Raw genomic sequence first — 20,714 nt, forward strand, 5'->3', positions numbered from 1 at the left:
ACCATAAGGCAAACTGGATTATAAGGCGCACTGTCAAAAAGCGTGTCTATTCGGGTCTATTTTCATACATAAAGTACACCGTATTATAAGGCGCTAGGGCTGGGCGATATATTGATATAAACGATATATCGCAGGTTTGTCTCTGTGCGATATAGAAAATGATTATATCGTAATATTCGATTATATGTTCTCACACCGTTGCTTTTAGCTGCGGGCATTCCATTACTGGCATTTCTCCCTCCTTCTCGTCTCTCCTTCTCACAGAGACGTAAAACGAGCCTGCCTTCTTACATACGTCACATACTGTCGCGCGTCTAGCGTCATACGCTTTTGCCGAGCAAAGAGGTAGCAGCATGGCTAACGTTAGCTCAGGCAGGTCATGCAAGCAGAGCGGAGGAAGAACAATAAATACCCAAAATACAGAGCAGGGGATCCATCTTCTGGCGGTGGTTTGGCTTCAAGTGGGAAGATATTCAGCAGACAACAGCAATATGCAAAGTATCCAGTAGAAGTGTTACTACAAAAAGGTAGCAACACTATTAATTCGTTCATTCATTTAAAAAGTCACCCGTGAGAGAATGAAGAGTATTTAATAAATACAGTTTTGGTCAATTGACTTAGTTGTGATTTCCCTCTCTGCATGAAAGTTTAAAAGTAGCATATATTAATGCAGTATGAAGAAAAATGTTTTAATGTAGACACATATCATGCTGCTGTGATTGTATGCATCAAGTGTTCATTCAAGGCCAGGGCAAAATATCGTAATATATATTGTATATCGCAATATGGCATAAAAATATCGCGATATTAATAAAAGCCAATATCGCCCAGCCCTATAAGGGGCTATAAAGGGGTCATATTATAATTTTCTTTCTACATTTAAAACACTTCCTTGTGGGCTACATCAGTGGTCCCCAACCACCGACAGATTGGTGCCGGGCCGCCCAAGAAATTAAAAAAATTATTAAATCCACATAAAAAACACAATATATACATTATATATCAATATAGATCAATACAGTCTGCAAGGATACAGTCCGTAAGCACACATGATTGTATTTCTTTATAAACACCCCCCCGGTCCGTGGGACAAATTTTCAAGCGTTGACTTCCGCAGCTACAAAAAGGTTGGGGACCACTGGTCTACATCACATCTAAAGGCGGTTCCTTGGTCATCACTAAGCATAGATTATGTTTTACAGACCGTTTTCAAGCAGCTTTCTGACCGTCTCTTGAGGATGCACCCTTTTATGGGAGGTCTTATTTACGTGCCTCCACTTGACTGTGTCTTCTTCCCATCATCTTTTGTTGTAGTTTTTAGCGTTGTATGTTACCTTTAAACTCATTGTGCAGGTCTAAATGAATGTTATTTAAATGTTTACCAGAGTTTAAAGCAAATATTGTAATACTTTAATGCCACCTTTGGATGGGCATGTTTTAAAGCTGCGCGGCGCTTCGTGTTGAAAGTGTCACCTTTATCGGTAGTTTTGAAGCCCAAATTCCACCATACTGCGCTTCACGCACTCTTTTTTAAACAGTAGAAATGCCGTTTTTCACATGCAAATGAAAAATAAAAATACTGGTATTTTATAAGGCAGTATAATATCGTTTTCAATTCATTAGTGCCACAGTACTTTATTAGTACCGGTATACCGTAGAACCCCAGTCCACACTATATAGTACTTTGTATTAGAAATGGCAACGGCGGAGAATGAATGCACCACAACAAGAGGAGAGAGGAAAAAGAAAGGGCTTATTGACTACGGCGCTTACTATCATGGCGGAAGCGTGCAAATTTTTAGGACGTGCAGATTCCAAATACAAAACAGCAAGTACCAACAGGTAACAAAACTTGGTTTTTGCATAATAGGGCAAAACAAAATGTCACATAATTTCTCCTTATAGGTGCCATTTTGGAGTACTAATACACACACACATACACACACACACCACAATAATACTCGTATGTTGAAGCACAGTACGTCTGACTACGGTAGCCGTAATGCTCCGACATTCCATCAAGCAGTGTGGCTTCGCAGCTTACCAAAGACGTACTAAAATACTTTGAGCACCGCGTGTAATCTTCTATAGTCTCAATGAAACATCAAAGTTGTGGTCTTGTTTGGTAGCGTCATTTATTGAACAATAGGCGTCAAGCTGCAGTCCACAGTCTCTTATGTGTGACTGCCAAATTTCTGGTAACACTTATTATTGCACCATGTACAACATAAAATTGCTTTGAGGTCAGTAAACGCAACCAAAATTAATACATACTGTACATAAGGCTCACCGTCAAAATTTGAGAAAATGAAAGGATTTTAAGTGCACATTATCGTCTGAAAAATACGTTACTAGTCACTCGAGGAGACCAAACCAATCTGAGCTTGCTGTTCAGTATTGCGACCACTGATTGGCTCAGCCTCAAGCAGCATTACTATATTAGATAAAACGAGTGTAAAGGTGACTAAAGTATGTTATTTCATGTTTAGAGGGCTCTCATAATGTTGAAACATGTATTTAGAAGGTCATAATCAGGTTTGTGAGGCTACGTCTATAAACATATTTGAATTTATAAGTCCGGAGCAAATTAACAGTGATAAATGAGGAATTACTGTACTTAACAGGTCAAAAACCAGATTGTCACAAAAAATTACAAAATTAAATCTAAATATTATAAAAAACAGTCTTGATACTACGAGATAAGTTAACTTGATGAGAATAGAGCATTAAGTTAGAAGTTAAAACATTACAAGATATAAAACATTGTCATAATAATCTCAGAGTAAAATTGGAATTACAAAATCAGACAAATTTTTAGAAGAATATTTTATGACAAAAAATATTTTTAGGAGAATACATGTATAAAATTATATATAACGTAAAAAGATCATTTGTAAAATGTACTGTCAATTTTGTAATTCAACAAGAGAAATATCTGGTTCTCAATCCAAGTTCAAATATTCCAAGTCCGAGTGGGATTGTGTTTAAAATTTAAATTTCCTCTCGGGGATTATTAAAGAACTTCTGATACTGATTCTGGATGTCCAAGTTCCGCACCTCTATTGTCGAGGCAGCCAATTGGAGCTGTTGTCGCAAGGTGGTTGGTGTTTGTCGTGGCGGTAAACCTTGAACCCCCTGGTGGACACCAGTTGTAAGGGATGTCGTCAAGCTGAAGGAGTCACATTGGGTTATTTAGGCTCAGGAGACCCCAGAGACAGAGGAAAGGTACCAACAGGTCAAGTGGTGTGCGGCTTTGGCGGTTGCTGAGGCAAAAACTCAGACATGGGAGGAGTTTGGTGAAGCCATGGAGAACGATTTCGAAGCGATTCTGGACCACCATTCACCGCCTCAGAAGGGGAAAGCAGTGCACTGTCAACACTGTGTATAGTGGGACTTTGTGGTGGGCTCCCATATTTTTGAAGCTGAGGTTGCGAGGTAGTTAAGAAGCTCTTCGGTGGCAGGGCTGCGGGGGTAAATGAGATCCGCCTGGGGTTTCTAAAGGCTCTGGATGCTGTGGGGCTGTCGTGGTTGACAATACTCTGCAGCATTGCAAGGACATCGGGGGCGGTGCGCCTTTGGATTGGCAGACTGGGGTGGTGGTTCCTCTATTTAAAAAGTGGAACCAGAGGGTGTGTTTCAACTATCGTGGGATCACACTCCTCAGCTTTCCCAGTAAGGTATTTTCAGGTGTACTGGAGTGGAGCGCATGCCGGATAATCGAACCTCGGATTCAGGAGGAGCAGTGTGGTTTCTGTCCTTGTTGTGGAACTGTGGAGTCCCTCTATACTCTCGGCAGGATCCCTGAGGGAGCATGGGAGTTTGCCCAACCAACCTACATGTGTTTTGTGAACTTGGAAGAGGCATTCGACCGTGTCCCTCGGTGAGTCCCGTTAGTAGTGCTCAGTGTATGGAGTATCGGACTGCCTGAATGTGGCGGTCCGCTCCCTGTATGATCAGCGTCAGATATTGGTCCGCATGGCCAGTGGTAAGTCGGACGCGTTTCTAGTGAGGGTTGGACTCTGTCAGGGATGCCCTTTGTCACCAATTCTTTTTACAAGTTTAATGAACAGAATTTATAGACGCAATCAGGACGTTAAATGGATCCGGTTTGGTGGAAGCACGATTAAGTCCCTGCTTTTTGCGGATGATGTGATCCAGGCCAGGATCTTCAACTTTCAGTGGATCGGTTAGCAGCTGAATGTCAAGCGACTGGGATGAAAATCAGCACTTCCAAGTCCGAGTCCATGGTTCTTGCCCAGAAAAGGGTGGAGTGCCATCTCCGGGTCGGGGAAGAGATCCTGCTCTATGTAGAGGAGTTTAAGTACCTCAGGGTGAAAGTGGACCATGAGATTGACAGGCAGATCGGTGTGGCGTCTACAGTGATGCGGACTCTGTATCAATTCGCCGTGGTGAATGAAGAGCGGACCCAGAAGGCAAAGCTTTTCATTTACCGGTCGAGCTACAGTACATCCTTATCCTCAACTATGGTCATGAGGTTTGGTTTATCACCGAAAGGACAAGATCACGGGAACAATCGGTCAAAATTACTTCCATCCACCGGGTGGTGGGCTTCTCCCTTTTAGATAGGGTGAGAAGCACTGTCATTCGTGAGGAGCTTAAAGTAAAGCCACTGCTCCTCCATAATCGAGAACAGCCAGGTGAGAGGTGTTTCGGGCATCTGGTCAGAATGCCCCCCAAACGCCTCGCTGGGGAGGTGTTTAGGGCACGTCTGACCGGTAGAAGACCGAGGGGATGACCGAAGACACGGTGGAGAGATTATATCTGGCCAGAATAAATACATAATTCTGAGACCAAAGTAAAAATATTACGACAATACATTAGTAATATTAGAAATAAATCATTTTAAAAGAATAAATTCAGCATAGTATAATGCTGTTGTGTTTAAGTCTGTACGGTAATATTGAAATGAATCGGTTATAATTATGACCTAATGTAAATCTCATAACTCTTGTAATGTACTCCAACAGCAAACAACTTGCACAAATTATGACTCCTCAGCTTTATTTGTTAATCAGCTCTGGATGAAGATATGGTATTGCATGCAAGAGGATATCATTATTAATGGACACGCCCTCCCTTTCTCCCCATGCGCACACAAACACACACACAGAGCATGTTAACTAGTTTGTTTACATCCAGGACCAGATTCATTAGTCTAATGGGTCAGCAGCTGTCAGTCCCTATGGTATTGTTGTTCATCATGTAAGCAGCACTGTGCACAGGAAAGTGTGTGTGTGTGTGTGTGTGTGTGTGTGTGTGTGTGTGTGTGTGTGTGTGTGTGCGTGTATGGGGTGGGGGTGGTGGGGTTTACTGGAGATTACTAAATCCCTGTAAACCATAAAATAAAAGAGAAGTTCCAGGAAGAGGTGAGGAGTCATTAATAATGACATATTCTAAGGATATGTCTGTTTGTCTTGTCTGTCTGACAGATGACACGAGGGACATCTTTGTCTTGACAAATAGCTTTGGTTGCTTTCCAAGAAAGCTTGCCCTGACCACAACTGTTTTTTGGGGACTTGAGTCTTACATAAACAAAATTGCCAATAAATTAGAATGTAGTGTGAATACCTTTAAATTAAAACTGTTGTTTCACAGTATTACTTGTAAATCATGACTCATTAATTTGTAAGTTTTTTAATACAATTTTAATAAACTTTTTTGATTGATTGATTGATACTTTTATTAGTAGATTGCACAGTTCAGTACATATTCCGTACAATTGACCACTAAATGGTAACACCCGAATAAGTTTTTCAACTTGTTTAAGTCGGGGTCCACGTTAATCAATTCATGGTAAACGTTATTTTACTTTATAATCCTAATGATAATAAGGATTTTAACTTACCAGTTTCCAGTACTCTGCAATGCCCTACCGGTAACAGAGATGCTACATCAGTAGAAGCATTTAAGTTCCTTCTTAAAACAAATGTATACACCCTAGCCTTTAAATAAGCCCCATTTAACCCCAGTTGATCTGCCGTCTCTCTGTTCTGCTCTCGCCACTCTCCTGCGTGGAGAGGTTATCATGTGGCCACAGATCAGCTTCCAAGTCGGGACCCGAGATGGACAACTGCTCTATGCATCAGTTGGAGACGTCTCTGCGCTACTGACTTGTCTCCATGCAAGATGATTGACTGCTGGCCTCACTATAAACTGGACTCTCACATTATTAATTTTATCCATTTTGCATCCATTGCACCGATCACTCAAGGGGGGTCCCCACATCTGCTGTCCTTTCCAAGGGTTTCATTGTCCACATTGGGTTGATTTTTTTCTTGCTCTGGTGTGGATCTGTGCCGGGGATATCGTTATGGTTTGTGCAGCCCTTTGAGACATTTGTAATTAAGGGCTTTGTAAGTAAACTTTGTTTAATTGATTATCAATTTTACATATAAGCTCCTTTAAAAACACATAAGGGGCCCTTACAAACAATGAAATATTAAAAAATTCAAATTATATATTGCAAAATTAGTGAATATATATATATATATATATATATATATATATATATATATATATATATATATATATGGGCTTTACGGTGGAAGAGGGGTTAGTGCGCCTGCCTCACAATACGAAGGTCCTGAGTAGTCCTGGGTTCAATCCCGGACTCGAGATCTTTCTGTGAATGCGTGGGTTCCCTCCGGGTACTCCGGCTTCCTCCCACTTCCAAAGACATGCACCTGGGGATAGGTTGATTGGCAACACTAAATTGGCCCTAGTGTGTAAATGTGAGTGTGAATGTTGTCTGTCTATCTGTGATGGCCCTGCGGTGAGGTGGCGACTTGTCCAGGGTGTACCCCGCCTTCCGCCCGATTGTAGCTAAGATAGGCACCAGCGCCCCCCGCGACCCCAAAGGGAATAAGCGGTAGAAAATGGATGGATGGATGGACATATATATATATATATATATATATATATATAAATACATATAGATAGATAGATAGATAGATAGATAGATAGATAGATAGATAGATAGATAGATAGATAGATAGATAGATAGATAGATAGATAGATAGATAGATAGATAGTACTTTATTGATTCCTTCAGGAGAGTTCCTTCAGGAAAATTCAAATTCCAGCATCAGTGTACAGAGTTGAGATCAATTTAAATAAAAGTAAAAAGTAAATGAGGGTTTAAATGGAAACAAAATAGAGAAATATTGCAATAAGAATAAAAAATAAAAAGCAACAATGGGAAAAAAAATATAACAGTAAAATAAGAACATAAGACAAAGTAGGCAGTAGTGACCATGTTATGAAAACGTATTGCACTGTTATTGTTTTGCATCCCCTGTCATCCTAGTACCCCCCGCCCTCCATCCCAGAGAGGAGTTGTACAGTCTAATGGCGTGTGGGACAAAGGAGTTTTTGAGTCTATTAGTCCTGCACTTGGGATGAAGCAGACTATCACTGAACATGCTCCTCTGGCTACAGATAATGCTATGCAGAGGGTGACTGGCATCATATATATATATATATATATATATAATTTTGGGGGGAAAAGTGAAGAATATATGTTTTTTTCATAGTTATAAAAAAAAAGTAATATAAAAATAACAGATGTAAAGTGTAATTTAATAACAGGTAAAAAGCATTTGAAAAAAAATTTGTTTAGGATACCTTTTTCTCATTAAAATAAGTTTAAGATTAGTGAAAAAATAACGGAGAAGTTAGTTGTAATAATTGTTACAATTTTATATTTGTAACGATAAACAGTATAATTATAAACAGGAGTAAAACTGCCTACGGTAAGTATTACTATTTTAAATTAAAATGATCGTGAAACCGTGACTGACAACACTTTGATAAACACGCGGACCGGTGGCACTGCTCATTTACTGAGGAACCACGCTAACGCTAGCAAGCTTAAAAGCGAACATGAATACAGAGCCATTAACCTCTTTCCCCATTAAAAAAGGATATTTATTGCGGAATCACAACACAAACACAACACTGTCTGAAAAACTAAGATATTCAATTGTCTACATTGAACCTATGGGCTGCATTCTCTCAAAACAGAGTGAACGTCATATACTTGAAGCAAATGAAAACATGAACAGCCCCTGTTTTCCATTAAAAACACTAAAGGTTTAAAAATTAAAACAGAAGAAGCAAAGTATCTTTTAAGTAGCCAAAACAAGATTATTATTTAACATATTTCTTCTGCCAAGAAAGGTGTAGCTATTCATTTATTGTATATAGAAAACTTGCTTATAAGTGTGTATGAGTACTTTATGAGCTCATTCAACAATACCATGATAATATCGATAACTGTGATCATTTTGGTGACAATAACAGTGATATAACATTTTTATATCGTTACATCCCTAATTGTAATCATACATTTGCGGGAGGCATCGTGGCTCGGTTGATACAGCGGCTGTGCCAGTAACTTATGGGTTCTGGGTTCGATTTCTGCTTCCGCCATCCTAGTCACAGCCGTTGTGTCCCTGGGCAAGAGACTCAACCCACCCGCTCCAAGTGCCACCCGCACTGGTTTAAATGTAGCTTAAAGACATAGGTAATGGGTTTCACTATGTAAAGTGTTCTGTGTGACTAGAGAAAAAGCCCTATATAAATATAATTCACTTCATATTACAAAAGGAAAATAATTTTTGTAAAACCTTTGCTAATACTGATAGGGATGTGAATCTTATAACTCACGATTCAATTGAGTGATTTAGAAGCAATTCCTGATTAAAAGCGATTGTCTCAATATATTATTAAGTATAACAAGTCAAATACAATTTCAACTAAATACAAATACCTATTATGAAACATTTTTTAAAGCATGCTACATGTTACAAAATCTCCTTTCGGCAGCTGACATACAAAGTAAAACATTTTTTTTTTTAAACTGATTCGTATACACACAAACATACACGTGCGAGCACACATACACACGTGTACATACATACATACATATATATATATATATTAGGGCTGGGCAACGATTAAACATTTTAATCGAAGTTAATCGCACTATTTCTCTGATTAATCGCGATTAACTGCATTGTATACGCAAAGCCCAATAATGAATTCAAAAGTAGTGTGTAGTGCACCTTTATTGGAATATTCCCCCACATGAACAAAAGCGCCAAAACATTTGTTGTGCAAACACAATTTAAATCAGTCCTTGTTAAACAGTAGCAGTTAAATAGCATATTTTATGAAAAATCAACTCAAAAAATGTAAATACAAACATTTAAGCTTATTACTACCACTGCCAGGGTATTTAAGTTATCCTGTTTGTTATGGAAAATAAATATAATCTACATACAAATCTCTGACCCACAATCATAACATCTGAACAGGCAATTTCTGAGGTAACAGCAGAAACATTTTTTTGATCAGGGATCTTATGTTTAAAAAACCTATATTATAGGTAGTGGGCTGTTTTAGGGAATTTTTGATCAAATTATCCGTAGTAGCAATATTAATAATGTTGTGTTTATTCTGCGGTATAGCTCGGTTGGTAGAGCGGCCGTGCCAGCAACTTGAGGGTTGCAGGTTCGATCCCCGCTTCCGCCATCCTAGTCACTGCCGTTGTGTCCTTGGGCAAGACACTTTACCCACCTGCTCCCAGTGCCACCCACACTGGTTTAAATGTAAAAATTAGATATTGGGTTTCACTATGTAAAGCGCTTTGAGTCATTAGAGAAAAAGCGCTATATAAATATAATTCACTTCACTTCACACTTAAAATAATTATGACCATATCTAGGAATTGATATGATGGGAATTTTCAGATTTTTTGCTTGGTGCTTTGATAAACTGAACGCATCATATACATGGTACTATATTGTGATGTTATGAGCCAGGGGATAAAAGAACTACCATACCCAGCATGCAACAGGAGTGACGAGCATGCGCGGTAGCCCAGTATAGGTTGTGTCGCCATGACGGCATCTTGTATGTTGTGATATGCACGCTCTGAAAGCAAACGTTAAGAACTCAGCCAACACTCCTCGTCTGCATTATTCATAAATAGACAGACAACACATATACTCCGCTGCTTCACAGGCCGCTGGATGTAGCCGGCGAAGTATTCCCATGCTAGCTAGCCGATCTAGCAAGCACGCGTCATTCAGTCCAAAACGGCCCGATCGATCCACATTCAGAATTGTCTGGCGGTCGTAAGTGATCCCGGAGTGACCACGCTGTAAGCCAGCCATGAAATTTGCAGAATTGTCCGGTATTTTTGCCAAATGTTCCATCTTTATGTAACCGGTGGTCTTTTCCTCTGCGTTGTGTGTTTTTTATGCAAGACGACCGACACCATGGGTTTCTCCACTGCACTTTACTCTCCCGTTATCGTAGACAAAAAGGGCGGGCATAGTTACATACACAGTAAAATAAAAACATACCTGATAACACAGAATACAATTGTCATCAAATACTTTGTGCCATCGTCAAGCCCCTACACAAATATGATAATGAACAAGAAATGAATTAAAGTTCTTAACAAGACAAAATATTTTCTGTCGCCGCATGGACGCCTACCTCTCCCGTTATCGTAGACAAAAAGGGAAGTTGGAGGGCGTGTCCAACGCATATAAAAAGACAGGTGTCACAGTAATTATTGCAGTAGGAGGGACAACGAGACAATGGTTCCACATTGACAAAACATCAAACAATATTTAGGTATTTACATGTAACTTACATATTTTGTGTAATTATAACAATAATAAAACATTAGAAAAAAAATTATTTACAAGACGTAATTAACCCTGTTACATTTACCAAGAGCCCCTCGAAGCCGAAGCCCGTCCGGGCGACGCCATCTTGTTAAGAAAAGGCGTTAACAAAATAAAAGCATGTAAACAACATACGCAAATGTGCGATAAAATAATTGTCGGCGTTAATAGATTGATGAGTTGACTCATAATTAAAGCATTAATTTGCCCACCCCTAATATATATATATATATATATATATATATATATATATATATATATATATATATATATATATATATATATATATATATATGAACATGTATTAGTGGGAAAAATCACAAGACTACATCTCTACAGAACTGTTTCATGAGGGGTTCCCTCAATCGTCAGGAGATATTGCGCTCTACCACGGTATCGAGGACTATTCTCTGGATAATCCAATTAAGACATATACATGTATATATATATATGTATATATATATATATATATATATATATATATATATATATATATATATATACATACATACATACACACACACACACACACACACAAATAATAAATAAGAATAGCAAATGTGATGTGAATACATTTTTTGAGGAATCTTGTCAGTAGTAAGTACCATTAGATCACCACCTAAAAAATATCCCAGTAAAAATATCCAATACTTTAAGCAAGAAGCCGCACTATAAGAGGTGTCACTTGAATCACTGATGTTGTGTGTTGCTGTGTCTTTCGCCAAGCAAGCCTTTCAGGATCTTGCCATCACATCTGGCCACTTCATTTGATCAGCAGCCAGTTTTGATGATGCGTGTGATTATCTGCCAAAAGTAGCTGGCTATACTGATAGAGTACACTGACTGTTGGCTCGCCACGACAACACGGTGAGGAATGAAGTGAAAGGGGGAAAAAGGAGGATGAGGGTGTTTTAGGCTAAGCCAATGCGCCTCAAAATTGATCTTTTTTTGTAAACTGAATTTAATAGGAAAATCACATGAAAAAAAAAAAAATGAAAATGATGAATTTTCCCAAACACTTCAATACGTGAAGATACGAGAAGCGGACTGACTCTTTCAAACATATTTACAGAGACATATTAAGTAGGACTTTGAAGCGGTGGGGAGAGCTGCTCAATGGGACGCGGACCTCGTAGTTTGAAGAGAAATGTTAAATAAGGGATGAGTAGAAGGAAGATAAATCTCATCAAATATTCACTGTTTACTTTGTGATATGCTGTAAAAGTAGTGAGTGACACGCTATTTGTATTTATCTCAACCGACGTAAATCCCACAGGCTAATGCTAACGTTTATGTTGTCGCCGTGAGAAAAACACTGACATTATTTACAGTGGGGCAAAAAAGTATTTAGTCAGCCACCGATTGTGCAAGTTCTCCCACTTAAAATGATGACAGAGGTCTGTAATTTTCATCATAGGTACACTTCAACTGTGAGAGACAGAATGTGAAAAAAAAATTAAGGAATTCACATTGTAGGAATTTTAAAGTATTTGTAAATTATGGTGGAAAATAAGTATTTGGTCAACCGTTCAAAGCTCTCACTGATGGAAGGAGGTTTTGGCTCAAAATCTCACGATACACGGCCCCATTCATTCTTTCCTTAACACGGATCAATCGTCCTGTCCCCTTAGCAGAAAAACAGCCCCAAAGCATGATGTTTCCACCCCCATGCTTCACAGTAGGTATGGTGTTCTTGGTATGCAACTCAGTATTCTTCTTCCTCCAAAATGGTTACATGGATGATACAGCAGAGGATTGGGAGAATGTCATGTGGTCAGATGAAAACAAAATAGAACTTTTTGGTATGAACTTAACTCGTCGTGTTTGGAGGAAGAAGAATACTGAGTTGCATCCCAAGAACACCATAACTACTGTGAAGCATGGGGGTGGAGACATCATGCTTTGGGCCTGTGTTTCTGCTAAGGGGACAGGACGACTGATCCGTGTTAAGGAAAGAATGAATGGGGCCATGTATCGTGAGATTTTGAACCAAAATCTCCTTAAATCAGTGAGAGCTTTGAATGGTTGACCAAATACTTATTTTCCACCATAATTTAAAAATTAATTATTTAAAATTCCTGGATTTTTTTTCACATTCTGTCTCTCACAGTTGAAGTGTACCTATGATGAAAATTACAGACCTCTGTCATCATTTTAAGTGGGAGAACTTGCACAATCGGTGGCTGACTAAATATTTTTTTGCCCCACTGTATATTTTTGTTTTTTACAGCTGAAATGGACCATAAAGACTTGCCTGATCCTCATGAATCCATCATTTACTGAGAGGATTTTCTGACTGATGGTCACGATGGACAAACGTTTGACTATTTATCGTTTTGTATATTAACGATTTGTACTTCATTTCCTTGAGTAACAGAAATATGACCTAATATTGTCTGTTTATGTACATGATATAATTGTAGAAATATACTGTACCGCTCATCCATACTGTACAAATCAGCCTGATTTGTATAAACTACCCTGAACTGTGAAATGCGGTGGAAACACGTACCACACACTTGTACAGGAAGCTTTAGTTATAGGTACTAAAGGCTCCAGGAATATAAAGTTTCTCAACTTTTAGTAGAAAAAAGCCTACAGTCTAACAAGTCTTTTGAAAGGGTGTTATCTAGCTTCAGTGCCTAACTTTAACATAGAATAGATATTTTTGGAGGTGCAAATCCAGCAGAGGCATTTACATAAAACCAACAACACGTCCGTATAAATCAAATGATGCCTCGTTGTTTACTTAAACTGTGTATCACTGTGGGCGTTTAACTGGGAGCTGACACTGGATTTGAACACGCTATTAGTTAAAGTGACTGCACTGCGCGGTAATTACATCCTACATGTAAATAAATAAAACATGGAGGGCGGTGTGTAGGAGGTGGATTGCGGAGCCTCTTTTGAAGGTAATTACCCTACAATGTAATTGTTTTGACTGTATCTGCATCTAGCACAAACTTAGCACGCCTGACTAACTTAAATCACCTTAGTATCGATTTGGAGGTGTTTACAGCATTATCAGTTACACATAAAAATAGCTCTTTGTTGTTCTTAATAGTGTTAAAATGCGCATGATTTAAACTAGGTTGCGGTGTTTCTCCGAGGGGTTAGTGCCTCTGCCTCACAATACGAAGGTTCTGGGTTCGATCCTGCGCTCGGGATCTTTCTGTGTGGAGTTTGCATGTTCTCCCTGTGACTGCGTGGGTTCCCTCCAGGTATTCCGGCTTCCTCCCACCTCCAAAGACATGCACCTGCGGATAGGTTGATTGGCAACACTAAATTAGCCCTAGTTTGTGAATGTTAGTGTGAACGTTGTCTGTCTATCTGTGTTGGCCCTGTGATTATGTGGCGACTTGTCCAGGGTTCACCCCGCCTTCTGCCTGAATGCAGCTGAGATAGGCTCCAGCATCCCTGCGACCCCGAACTGGACAAGAGGTAGAAAATGGATGGATGGATGGATGGCGGTTTTTCTTTTGAATATTAGCCATACAAATCTGGTTTGAATTGGTTATGGTATTAGTTTATTTCAAACATGCATAGTTATCACATATTTATAGTTTCTCATTACAACATGTCTGAAGATGGAAAGGAGGAGAGCTTACTTAATCCCACCCCTTTCTGTTTCATAGCAATTTCCAATACACATGTTCACTTCCTGTGCTTTATTTGTAACACACACAAAAAAGTACATAATCAACAAAAGTTCTTGTGAATAAATAGTTTTTTATAGGTTGTGATTCCCTATGATTGTCTAATTTTTTGATAAGGTTCAAGATGTTCATCATGATTCTTCTTTGTTGTACCGTATTTTACCGACTATAAGGCGTACTTAAAATATTACTTTTATTTTTTTCAAAACTCAAAAGGTGCGCCTCATAAACCAGTGCGCCTAATGTAATTAATATGTTAGGTTGAGCTTATCCACCTTGAAGCAATTTTATTTGGTACATGGTGTAATGATAAGTGTGACCAGTAGATGGCAGTCAAACATAAGAGATACCGGTGAGTGTAAAACATTAAATATAGAGCAGCGCTTAAACATCGATCAAAAATGTTGTAGTACGACTTTGGTAAGCTATGAAGCCGCACCGCTTGATGTGCTTCAACATACAAGTACTATTATAGTGTGTGTATAAGTTAAGACATATTATCTGGTGCTTTGTTCCGCAATAGTACAAACCCCATTTCCATATGAGTTGGGAAATTGTGTTAGATGTAAATATTAACGGAATACAATGATTTGCAAATCCTTTTCAACCCATATTCAATTGAATGCACTACAAAGACAAGATATTTGATATTCAAACTCAAACTTTATTTAATTTTTTTGCAAATAATAATTAACTTAGAATTTCATGGCTGCAACACGTACCAAACTAGTTGTGAAAGGGGATGTTCACCACTGTGTTACACCACCTTTTCTTTTAACAACAATCAACAATCGTTTGGAAACTGAGGAAACTAATTGTTGAAGCTTTTAAAGTGGAATTCTTTCCCATTCTTGTTTTATGTAGAGCTTCAGTACCGGTAGTTCAACAGTCTGGGGTCTCCGCTGTCGTATTTTACGCTTCATAATACGCCACATATTTTCGATGGGAGACATGTCTAGACTGCAAGCGGGCCAGGAAAGTACCCACACTCTTTTTTCACGAAGCCACACTGTTGTAACACGTGCTGAATGTGGCTTGGCATTGTCTTGCTGAAATAAGCAGGGGCGTCCATGAAAAAGACGGCGCTTAGATGGCAGCATATGTTGTTCCAAAACCTGTGTGTACCTCTAAGCATTAATGGTGCCTTCACAGATGTGTAAGTTACCCATGCCTTGGGCACTAATGCACCCCCATACCATCACAGATGCTGGCTTTTGGACTTTGCGTCGATAACAGTCTGGATGGTTCGCTTCCCCTTTGGTCCGGATGACACAATGTCGAGTATTTCCAAAAACAATTTGACATGTGGACTCATCAGACCACAGAACACTTTTCCACTTTGCATCAGTCCATGTTAGATGATCTCGGGCCCAGAGTAGCCAGCGGCGTTTCTGGATGTTGTTGATAAATGGCATTCGCTTTGCAATGTAGAGCTTTAACTTGCAATTACAGATGTAGCGACGAACTGTATTTAGTGACAGTGGTTTTCTGAAGTGTTCCTGAGCCCATGTGTTGATATCCTTTAGAGATTGATGTCGGTTTTTGATACAGTGCTGTCTGAGGGATCGAAGGTCACGGTCATTCAATGTTGGTTTCCGGACATGCCGCTTACGTGGAGGGATTTCTCCAGATTCTCTGAACCTTTTGATGATATTATGGACCGTAGATGTTGAAATCCCTAAATTTCTTGCAATTGCACTTTGAGAAATGTTGTTCTTAAACTGTTTAACTATTTGTTCACGCAATTGTGGACAAAGGGGTGTACCTCGTCTCATCCTTTCTTGTGAAAGACTGAGCATTTTTTGGGAAGCTGCTTTTATACCCAATCACTGCACCCACCTGTTCCCAATTATCCTGCACACCTGTGGGATGTTTAAAAATAAGTGTTTGATGAACATTTCTCAACTTTATCAGTATTTATTTCCACATTTCCCAAATTTGTCACATGTTGCTGGCCCCAAATTCTAAAGTTAATGATTTGCACAAAAAAAAACGTTTATCAGTTTGAACATCAAATATGTTGTCTTTGTAGCATATTCAACTGAATATGAGTTGAAAATGATTTGCAAATCATTGCATTCCGTTTATATTTACATCCAACACAATTTTCCAACGCAAATGGAAACGGGGTTTGTATGCAAAAGTGACTTTTCTTACCATCTGGCACCTGTTGATGTGTATTTAGGATCTGCATAAATCCTGAAAAATTGTGCGGCTCTGCCTTTGTAGTGCATGACGACTCCGTAGTCGAAAAGCTTCTTCTTTTTCTCTATCTTCAAGTTATGGGACAGTCATCCTCCACTGTTGCCATTTCTAATATAAAGTAGTGTAATGTTCTTACCTATATCTGTCAGTAAACTTGCCATGAAAGCGCTAAAACATACCGGTGTAGTGAGTTTGCATTATTGACCCAAGGAACTTTAGTTATTAAAGTTCCGGTCGGACGTTTTTTCACGGGACACATTTCCGTTGTTGTTTTGTTTCCGGATGAAGAGATGCTGCTCCGTTATTGATTTAGGTAAAGTCTGAATGTAATTAAAACAGTTAGCTGTATCTTTTGACACTTCTTCCACTCCCGTCCTTGCACGCTACATCGCTACAACAAAGACGACAGGGAGAAGACGCTGCCGAAAGTGAGCCAAGATAATAAGACATCCACAAAACGGCGCATCCGGAAGCTACGGTCAGAAAGCGGCTTGAAGATGGTCTTTAAAACATAATCAATGCAACATTTTAACCAAAGGACCACCATTACATGTTATGTAGACCACAAGGAGGTGTTTTAAATTTAGAAAAAAATTATAATAATATGACTACTTTAATGCGCCCTATAATCCGGTGCGCCTTACATATGAAAAAAAGATCAAAAGTAGAGCATTCCTTGGCAGTGCGCCGTATAATCCGATGCGCCCTATGGACCGGAAAATACGGTACTTTGTAAACACTTTAAGTTTGAATTGTTTAAACTGGATCATATTAGTACTTTAACCTCTTTGCTTAAACCATTCCATAATTTAATTTCGCATACTAATATAGAATAGAATAGAAAAGGCTTTTATTGTCATTGCACATTAAAAAAGAACAAAATTGTGGGTGATCCGCCAGCAACAAAGCACATAAAAACAAGACATTTATGTCACGGTTGAAAATGTGTGTATTTTGAAAATAATGTCTAACAAAAGTAGGAAGTAAGATGGCATATACAAGTGTATATACTGTGCAAACAAAATGGTGCAAAATGTTACAAGAACAGTACAGTGAGGTATGTAATAAACCGGCATATAAAAGTATGGGGTGCAGCCGAAAAATAATAACAGCGCTTCAGGTTTTCCATGTTTTGTTATGCTAGAGCAATATTCCAAAATGATATTCCAAAATGGAATACCCCATAATGGAAATGTGAAATTTCTAATTGTGCGAATGTATTAGAAATAAAAATTTGCACGTACATAGGTATTCACAGCCTTTGCGTAATACCTTTTTTGAATACGATGCCACAAGCTTGGCACACCTCTCTTTGGGAAGTTTGGCCCATTCCTCTTTGCCCATTCCTTTTTGCATCACTACTCAAGCTTCAACAGGTTGGATGAAAAGCGTTTGTTTTCATTCAGGAAGTGTCTGTTATTTGCTGCATTCATCTTTCCCTCTATCCTGACTTGTCTCCCAGTTCCTGCCGCTGAAAAACATCCTGACAGCATGATGCTGCCACCACCATGCTTCACTGCTGGGATGGTATTGGCCTGGCATGAGCAGTGCCTGGTTTCCTCCAAACATGATGCCTGGCATTCCACCAAAGAGTTCAAGTTTTGTCTCATCAGACCAGAAAATTTTGTTTATCATAGTCTGACAGTCTTTCAGGTGCATTTTAGCAAACTTTTTACTAAAAATATCTTCTGTCTGGCCACTATACGTACCATACAGGCCTGATTGCTGCAGAGATGGTTGTCTTTCTGAAAGGTTCTCCTCTCTCCACAGAGGAATGCTGTAGCCCTGACAGAGTGACCATCGGGTCCTGGGTCACCTCCCTGACTAGACTAAGATGAATGCAGCAACGTACAGAGACATTTTTGGTGAAAATCAACGCTTCCCTTTTTTTTTCTTTTTTTTGTTTTGTTTCTTTGTCATGAAAAAGGGACGTTTTTGTCATGAAAAAGGGAGGTTTTTGTGGTTGGTGCACTAATTGTAAGTGTATATTGTGTTTTTTTATGTTGATTTAATAAAAAAATAACATAATAGCATATAAATATTTTAAAATTTTTTATAAAAATGAATACAAAATTCTTCTGCGGCCCGGTACCAATCGGGCCACGGTCCGGTGGTTGGGGACCACTGTACTAAAGGTCTTAAGTGTTTTATGTGCATACAAATGTTTTAAGTTGGATTTTCTATAGTCGTTGGTATGACTCAAGGTTTGAACTCATAACCTATATATATATATATATATATATATATATATATATATATATATATATATATATATATATATATATATATATCCATCCATCCATTTTCTACCGCTTATTCCCTTTCGGGGTCGCGGGGGGCGCTGGCGCCTATCTCAGCTACAATCGGGCGGAAGGCGGGGTACACCCTGGACAAGTCGCCACCTCATCGCAGATATATATATATATATATATATATATATATATATATATATATATATATATATATATATATATATATAGAATAATTGTTGTTCATTCTTGCATAGCAGTTTATAGTTTCTTTTTCATCATTTTAGCTGTTTGCAAATACACCAATTCATTCATTTTAAATATTTTTTATTCAAGAAATAAAGGGTTTGATGCACGTTCTCTACAACCGAAATTATTATCCTGACATTTTAGTAACGAAGAGCACTTTAGTGTTTCTCCATATTCTCCATAATTCTACACAATAACTTAGAAATGGAAAACATGAAATATTTTTTTTCTCCAGAATATTTTGCTTTAAAGATTAAGGTACCGTAAACTCCATACTATAAGCCACTTTTTTTCCTTATGCTTTGGTCCTTGCAAGATATAAAATTTGTGGATTTTTTTTTTGCTGACGGCTATTAAGCAAATAGTTTATTAAACAAATGAAAATACACTTAAATGGTGTGTTATTGTTTGCGCTATGGCACCGTTTTTTAGACAAGTTCAATCACTGCAGGTGCTGCTCAGTGAATGCCTACAAGTGTTTCCTGCCCTTCGGTCTTCAAATCATCCATAGCGTTTCTACTCTTATGGATTCTTCATTCAACAACATTCGTCGGCTGTTTCTTCTGCGTTACATCTTGTTTGTTGGCGGTCACTATTTCTTCTTTGTTGTTTGGTGGCAGTTATTCCTTCTTTGTTGTTCGGCGATGGCTATTTATTTGTCGTTATTTGGCAGCTGCTACTTCTTAGTTGATGGCGACTATTTCTTCTTTGTTTGTGTAGACTATTTCTTCTACCTTGTTGAGCCGCTATTTCCACTTACTCCGGTTGTGGCTATTTTTACTTCGTTGTTCGGCAGCTATTACTTATGGTTTGGCGTCTAGACTATGAATCAAAATGAAAAAACGTGAATAATTCCAAGAGAATTGGAACGTTAGTGCTGGTTCTCATCAATGAACAACCCTAACTTTAGGCAGCCCCCTGATGTTTTTTTCTTGTCAACTCCACAAGATGTCAATAGCTGTATTTGACGTATCACACATGGTCAGCATCCAGCATCTTTATTTACCTCTGCATATGGTGTAAAATGTAATCAGGTCAGTGTGAAAGCCTTGCATCATTAGCACTATTAATGCTGGTATATTTTGGAAGTAACTGCCTCTGTATGATTAACACCTGTTTCCAACCTATTTTGCGTTTTAGGGAAATAAATGTTCAATATATACTGTAAGTAGGTAATGTACAGTAATCATAAACATGAGAAAAATAGACCAATATTATGTCATCTTATTATCTTTCGTCTATTGTGTCAGTGCAGATGTTTCCAGTGCTAACAAACAAGGACTCCCGTTGGGAATAGAATGCTGCATGTCTACTGAGAGTATTGGAAATACAGAGGGAAGGGGTTGAGTGTTTGGGGGGTTAATGCAGGCGAAAGGGGATGGAATTGGGCGGAAGAGTGGAAATGACACTTCAACCCCATTGGCTGGCTTTTCTTTAGGCCAAATGACTACAGTATGTCTTATTCTTGAAAGTATGTTGCTCATAATGAGGGTTGGAACACCATCATGTTCGTGTGGGAGACAGTCCCTACGCTGCAGAGTGCCTTTTTTTTGTACAACGGTGATGAAGAGTGAGTAAAGAGACAAATGGAGGGCAAAGGAAGCAGAGGCGGGAAAGAAGGGCGGTGCATGAAA

General features: G+C 38.7%; 1 protein-coding gene and 1 long non-coding RNA gene across 3 annotated transcripts in view; one reads left to right on the forward strand and one right to left on the reverse strand.

Annotated features, from left to right (window-relative positions):
* The window catches only part of LOC133551698 (uncharacterized), a 170,019-nt gene extending 151,313 nt beyond the window's left edge, over positions 1-18,706 (forward strand). The window contains exons 5-6 of the long non-coding RNA XR_009806552.1: positions 18,045-18,235; positions 18,353-18,706. This is a non-coding gene — a long non-coding RNA (uncharacterized LOC133551698). The remainder of the gene's footprint in view (positions 1-18,044; positions 18,236-18,352) is intronic.
* The window catches only part of nsg2 (neuronal vesicle trafficking associated 2), a 62,964-nt gene that overhangs the window by 17,573 nt on the left and 24,677 nt on the right, over positions 1-20,714 (reverse strand). The gene's annotated exons all lie outside the window — the stretch shown is intronic.

Source organism: Nerophis ophidion, linkage group LG04, assembly GCF_033978795.1.
Source record: "Nerophis ophidion isolate RoL-2023_Sa linkage group LG04, RoL_Noph_v1.0, whole genome shotgun sequence".
Classification (NCBI taxonomy): Eukaryota; Metazoa; Chordata; class Actinopteri; order Syngnathiformes; family Syngnathidae; genus Nerophis; species Nerophis ophidion.